Below are 6,138 nucleotides of genomic sequence, written 5' to 3' on the forward strand. Positions count from 1 at the left end.
CAGCCACAGCCTCCCTCTGACTCTGAGGAGAACCAACCCTTTTGCTAAGAGCTGAGATGATGGAATTTCTGGAGAGCACAGACTTGTGGGAAAGTATCCACATACCCAGTTATTCCACCCTCTTTACTGTGCTGCTTCTGTGCAGAGCCAGAGGGTTCTGGGACAGAAGGGCCAGAGAGGGGCCTCAGTGCTGAATGGGACAGTCAGCTGCTCCCAGCGCCAGCTGTCACTGTGACTTCTACCGTCATCACAATGCAGGGGAAACTCCAGTGGCAAAAGCCCCACACCCCCAATCTATATGTGGATTGCTGTTTTTGCTCAGCAGCGGTCAATGTAAAATTTGTGTAGGCAAATGCCAAATGGTGATGTTCCTGGCAGACGTGACCTTGAGCCAGCCACCTCATAGTGATGGCAGTTGTAGGGAAGTAGTGACTGTCCAGGATGGTCCTGGGCTCTAAGCAGGAAAGGAAAGGTAGTGTTAGAGAAACAAGCGGCTGAGAAAGAGTGTGAGGAGAAACCCTTCAATGTTGTCACAATCATGAAGTTATCAACCCAGCTGGGACACTCACCTTCTCTGAAACATTTATGTTTTGTGTCTCCATTCAGTTAACACATAGGATCCTGGACCTTGGAGCTTTTTAAGCCATGTTCTTCCCATATTCCTGAATGGACCGTAAGCTTCCTGAAGGCAGGGGTGGTGACATATTCCTTTAGTTCTCCTTACAACATATAATATTCTCCAGCATTCCTGGTGACTAAAATGAGTGCTTATGGACAAATACCTAAAGTGCAATGATTTATTAAATATAAATATAATAGATAATAAAATTTCTGCCCATCAGTCAACACTCATGAAATGCTAGAATGGTGTCTGAACAAAGTTTACAAATATCCACCTACCATAACCTGCCGACTTGAATGACCCCAGTACACCCCCACCCCCTCCCCGGGCCCAAAGCTAAAGCTTCTCAGCCTGTGCTCTCCTCCAAAGGATCACCTCTTCAGGGTTCTCTAAGGGCCAGCTCCTGCCTGCAGGTGCTTATGGGTAGGGGGCAGATAGTCCAATCAGCCTAGCCCACATAAAGCAATTTTCTACTCTGGCAGTGACCACCAAGCATACCTCCAGTTGGGAATGCTCAGACGGGGTATAAACCTTCCCGGACACACCCACCAATGTGAAACGGGAGAAGGAGCTAGAAGAGAGAGTGAGTGCTGGGTGCATAGTGGGTACTGATTCTGAGTGAGCAAACGGCTGAGGTATGGCGACTCGGAGGGTGCACAGGCCAGAAGATGAAACTTGGATTAGAACCCAATTATTGTGTAGACAGTTCCTAACAAATATGGATGAAGGACTGCTAATGAACATGTGGTTTAAGATGATGCAGAGGGCTATCCATCTGCAGAAAAAACTCATAGAAGCTAAAGGGGTTGGTAAGGATCATGTTTCAAGTAAGAAAGGAGCCAACGCTTGAACCCAGGTCCTGCTGCCCAAAAGGTGTTCTCTTGGCTGTGTAGAAAAGACGGGGTGCCTGAAGTCCTGGGCCTCGCACTCGGTGTCTGGGGGTTCGGGAGGGGGGTCCTGGGTCCTTCCTCTAACTCTCAGTTCTAGCATCCTGTATGCCTCCACTTCTGCTCTGTCTGTTCACTGCCTTCCAGCTCACCCGACCATGGGTATGACTGGCTCACCTCCTGAAAGGTACTCCCATGTGTGATTCCTGCCATCTGCTCCAAGTTGGTCCCAAGTCATCCAGTCCTACTGGGGCTCCTCAGGCTGCCCCAGGCTTCTTCTGGGACCTCCCCAGACCTGGCCTAGACCTGCCACCTCATGCCTCAGTTTATTCTTTTGAATCTTCTCTCTCCCCTCTCCCTGTGAGCCTGCACCTTCCGAGTCCCTCGCTAAGACCACTCATTCTGCCTCTGTCTTTGCTCCCAAGCGCCCTCACCAGTGAGAACCCTGCTCTCTTCTCTAAGATTGCTCTATCCTCTCTCTCTGAGGCTTGGCTGGGTTCACAGGAAAAAACACTTCTGGGGGGAGTGTGAGGTAAGGACAAGGATCGGATGGGAGGGTCACCTCACAGACCTCACGTCACACCTGACCACCAAGTATATGCACACCGTCCTCAGTGACTAACTGCCCCCTCAGTGGGTGAGGCAGATTTTTCAAGCCTCTGAAACACCAGGGTCTTGCCCCCACCTTCTCTCAGGACAATGAGGCTGGTTCACCTTAGACTAAAGAGAGCGCTCTCAGAACAATTTACCCTTCACCGGAGATCCGGGCTATGTGTGCACTCTGCATTTAGACTCGAGGAGGTTTCTCTGCAGACCAAGAAGAATCTGCTCCATTCATGCATCAAATGTTTGCAGAGCACCTACTAGGTAACAGACATATTCTGGGTCCTGAGGATACAGCAAAGGACAAGGTGCCCGCCCTCAGGAAGCTTACATTTTAGTGTAGGAGACAGACAAGCAACAATTGTGCAAAGTCAGGGGGTGTGGTAAATGCTCAGGGGAAAAACAGCCCTGTGAAGGTTTAGAGAGTGAGTCATGGAGACAAGGGCGCTGTGCGAGCTCTTCAGTGTCTGCCCCTACTGGGCAGTAACTAGCAACTTTTTAGGTGAACAAAGAAAAAAATTCCACGCAGCAGGAATTCCCCTTGGTAAGTCTCCAACTGAGGACAAACATTTTTGCCCTGGCAGTTTCTGACCCTCTGGGTCATGTCCTACAGCTGCCAGCCACCTGGGCCAGACTCTCCCAGCAGGTAGTCCAGCCTCAGACTGACACCCCCTTTTTTTTCTCCTTCCCTTCATAGTCCACACTGTGTTCTGAACTCCAGGCCTGTTTCACAGACGTGTTTTTGTTTATTTGTCATGCCAGTCCTTCTTTGGTCATTTTTTCCAGTGCCAAAATTTACAGTCCCTCTAACACATTCAATCCCAGAAGATGGTTTTCTATCTGGAGCAAAAAAAGAATATTCTGGAAGTTATACGTTTTCCAGTGCTTTCCTCCACACGGACCAAGACAGAAGGATGTGGGTTGCCCCAGGGTATTCCCCCAGAATGCCTCAAATTTCCAGTTACGCCTTCACAGCTTCCAAACTTTCACAAGGGAGCCCAACAGGTCTGAGATGAGATCAATGTTACCAGTATGGTGCTCTTTGGGGAAGTGGCTGTGCTGCCTGGTACTCAGTACTGCAGTCCCTCAAAACCCCACTCCTCTCTCAAGGCACACGCCACTGCTCATTTAGCGTCACAAGGGATTTTTTAATTCTATGCGTGTGATTGCTGAGTCACACCTGTAAGCTCTTCGAGGGCAGGGCCGGGTTTGTTTTGCTCACCGTTGACTCCGCCAAACCCTCCCAAAGCCTGGCAGAAAGTGGAAGCTTAACAAACGGCTGTCAAATGTGCAAATAAAATACACCCACAGATATAATTATATTGGTAGTGCACAGACAACAGTCCAGGACTAAGGAAACATGAAAAAGGAAGGTCTGGCTGAGTGCCCTAAACCTTAGCTCTCTTATAAATAATGTATTTATTGTAAATAGGCCCAACCAAGGATTTTTCCTGGTGTGTAAATTTATGAGGCGTCTTATAAAGGTATAAAAAAGTCACACACACACACACACACACACACACACACACACACACACACACTTCCTCTCCAGTAACTCAGACACTTTGGGTGCCCTCCCTAAGATCGGCTCTGGACACGGAAGAAAAGCAAGACTGGAAGAAAAGCAAGACTGAGTTCAACCAATCAGAAGTCAGCACTTCTAAGGCCCCTCCCTCCCAACATGGGTGACAGACAGCACGTTCCGGCCCCAGCCCAGCGCCACCTGGAGGTCGAGGCGTGCAAATGCTGCGCCTGCCGAGAGGGTTCTCACCTGGCTGAGTCTCTGTGGCGGGTGAAGATTTGGCCTCGGCATCCGGCACCAGTCAGACCGCCTAGGCGCCTACTGTGGGGGTCGTACAGGACGGAGCCGCTGAGGAGCCGTCAGCAGCAATTTTTAACCTGTTTACTCAAGTGAGTTTTCCTACAACTTTCCCCTAATTTCTGTTCTAATTACCCCTGTTTGACCAGAAGAATGGGTTTGATGAGGAAAAGTGGCTTAGAAAAGTGACACAATAGTGGTTTTAAATGCTTCAATAATATCTCTTGGAGGCCCGACCCAACCTCCATTAAGCAGACGGATGTGGAGAGGGGGTGGCACTCTTTCCCTGGTCCCTAGTCACTGGGACAGGGGTGCAGGGGCTGCCCTTCACTTCCAGCCAGTAGCCCAGAGATCTCAGGAGTAGCCTAGGCTGCTGGCACTGCACCCGAAACTCCAGGTCTGACATCAAGGCGTCTTCAGCTCCCCGCTCTCTGAATGGGCCTGATGGGGTGACCATCAGCTCTGCTGTCCCTCGCATGGGCAAGGCACAGAAATGAAATAATCATTATTCATTTCATGGTCCTGGTTCCTAATTTGGAAGGAGGTCTGAGGAATATCCCCGCTGAGGACACTGAAGAACAGCTTGGCTCAAGGTGGATTTTTCCCTTGTGTCACTCGGTGGCCCTCAGTCCAGGCCTTTGGGCGTTGCCTGCTCTCCTCTGCAGAAGGGGTTTGTTCAGGCGGAAGGGGTCCACTCAGGCTGGGGTGACAGGAGAACATTCCAACATCTGGGAAGTCCGGGTGCTTTCAGCACTTCCAAAATGAGGAAGATGGGGAGGGGGCGTGTAGGGAAGAGACATTTTATTTTATTGAGCACCTACTATGTGCCAAATACCATGTTGGATTTGTGACCAGGACAGCAGCTTTCTCACAAAAGCCCAAGAAATACGGTTTTAAACATATGTATTGTTTGGATATCACATATTAATTTTATACAGAGGAGAATATCCCTTTAGGCTCCTTTTCTACTACTTGGCTCTGCTTCTCTTGTCTGTGGCCAAAAAAAAGTAGGAATCGGTGAGCATAGAATGGAAAGGGCAAGATTTACCACCAAAATCACCCGAGAAGGGGAGATGAGATCTTGGTCTGATTAGCATCAGAGCAATTGTGAGAACTAGAAATACAGGTCCAGGCCTCTCCCTGGTGGGTGAGGAAGAAGCTAGAGGTTTCTGAAAAAACTAGCTCTGGAAACTCTGAGATGATGCGCCCAGCCAAGGGGCGAGGGGAATGGACAGGGCAGCTCCATGGGCGCTGCTCACAGCGGGCGACAAGGGAAGGTCTGTGTCAGCCACCAAATCAGGGAATCTGCTGAGTCAGGGCTCCAGGAGGTTGGGGGGAGCCACTTTGCCCAAGACCACCATGGTGGTGAGAGAGGACTTGCTTCTTGGGCGCCCAAATTAGCCCTGGCAGAGCCAGCAGCCACCCCAGGAGCTAAGACATGGTCTTCCTGCCACTCCCTGAGTGAGAGGTCCCAAACCCTGAAATCCTCACGTGTCGAACTAAAGTAGCCTATGCTGGGGATACACTGAGGAGTATTTTTTCCCTCTGGGATAGCCAGCCTCTATTTCCCCTCTTAGTTCCAGTTTCCTCCAAGTTCCCTTGTCCCCAGGAACATACGAACCCCAGTTTTGGTCAGGAAAATTGGATCCCATGGTTCAGACCCTTCCCAAACCTCTCTTTGCCTCTCCACCTCTCTCCTGCCTTGTTCATGGCCCCCAATATTCCCAGGGTAATCGGTCACATTCAGCTCCTGGGAATTCATTAAATGTGGAATAAAAAGCTTGGTCTCTAAGTACAGAAATTTGAAGATGTCTGGGGGCAGGTGGGTTTTCTAAATGAACTTTGGATGCTGGGAACCTGGGATGCTGTTGGGGGAGGACAGTGCAAGGACAGGGCTAAGGTTAGACCTGCCCAGGGACAGAGCTGTGAGCTCCAAGGCCTACATGCTGCGTGGCAACAGGTGAGCAGACGAGCTAGGGCCCACTGCCTCAGCCATCTTCCTGGAGGCCCAGAGTGGACCTGGAAGTGCAGGTCTGGCCCTACTTAGCCACTGACCTCTCTGGAACTCAGTGGCCTCGTCCTTAAAATTGGCACAACAGCAACTGGACTTTGTGTCTTTAAGTTTGATTAGAATCCAATGAGAGTTCAATCTAAAAGCCATTGGAAACATTATGTCACATTGAGGGAATTTTCCTCATTCCTCTGTC

This window comes from Hipposideros armiger, unplaced genomic scaffold (assembly GCF_001890085.2).
Source record: "Hipposideros armiger isolate ML-2016 unplaced genomic scaffold, ASM189008v1 scaffold_0, whole genome shotgun sequence".
In the NCBI taxonomy this organism is placed as follows: domain Eukaryota; kingdom Metazoa; phylum Chordata; class Mammalia; order Chiroptera; family Hipposideridae; genus Hipposideros; species Hipposideros armiger.